The sequence below is a fragment of the Lagopus muta genome, chromosome 14, assembly GCF_023343835.1.
Source record: "Lagopus muta isolate bLagMut1 chromosome 14, bLagMut1 primary, whole genome shotgun sequence".
Classification (NCBI taxonomy): Eukaryota; Metazoa; Chordata; class Aves; order Galliformes; family Phasianidae; genus Lagopus; species Lagopus muta.
In genome coordinates, this window is record NC_064446.1 from 6,991,013 (window position 1) to 6,992,134 (window position 1,122).

Genomic DNA, 1,122 nt, shown 5'->3' on the forward strand with positions numbered 1-1,122 from the left:
TGTGTCTGAGAGCATTGTCCAAATGTTCCTTCACCTGCAGCAACTCGCAGTTACTGCTTTTTCATATCTCCATGAAGTCCACCTGAAAATCATTCAGTTAGTGCTACAAGATGCCTGACTCCATCTGTGAGACGCATGTATGCTGACGTCTGTCAGCAAGCCTCTGTCCACCTTGTCAGATTCACACTATTTAAAAAAGCTGTTTCTGATCATTCCCATTCTGTTACATCATGGCATTCAAGTCCTTCTCACAAAGTAGTCTAAGGAACTTTGCGATTCTGCAGTATGATTTTCCCAAACAGACTGCAAATGCTCTTAACTGACTTAAATAGTGATTGGTTCAGTCAGTGGTCAGGATGAGGATAAAAGCAGCATAGTTAGAGTTTCAGTATTGTCTCTTACTATTATTTGTTTTACAAGGAGGTACAACCTTTGGCTTCTTTGCTAAGAACCTGATTTTTAATCTTCTAACAATTCCCCTCGTGGGGCATTAGTTTTCCAGGTATGTTAAATAAACACAGACTTTTATAGCCCTTAGAAATGTCATCTTCTAACAGTAGTAATTTCCTAATTTTCACTAAAGTAAAGCTGCCATTCAGTTATGGTAATGCGGCTTATTTAATGTACATTAAGAGTAGGCTTAAGTATTTAAGTAAAGTGTTAGATTGCTAGTTTTATTTAGTCATAAATTACAAAATATTTCTGTCTGCTCTATGAAAACATTATTATAAACAAAGCAGGTGTTTTGGGGGTAAGGGAGGAGAACAGCCTTTGCAATAGTATTGAATATGTAATTATATACAGCCTAAAGATATTTGCTCCTTAAGGCATGTAAAGAATTTAGTACCTTAAAACAATTAAAAATTACTCTTATTTATAAAGTGAAAAATAGTCATGACTGAGGTAAGATGATTCTGTGAACTAAAGACCTCTTTGACATGATAGAATCCAAATGCATTCTGATTTAGTTGAAGTGCCTGTTTCTTTGTGTTACAAAGTTTTGCCATGTTGTCCTACTTTCATACAACATTAAATACACAGGATTAGGGTTTTTCCTCAGCTGTGATTGACTCTTATTTTTACAATTGCAAGGGTACTTTAAGTTTCTTTGGATTCCTCTAT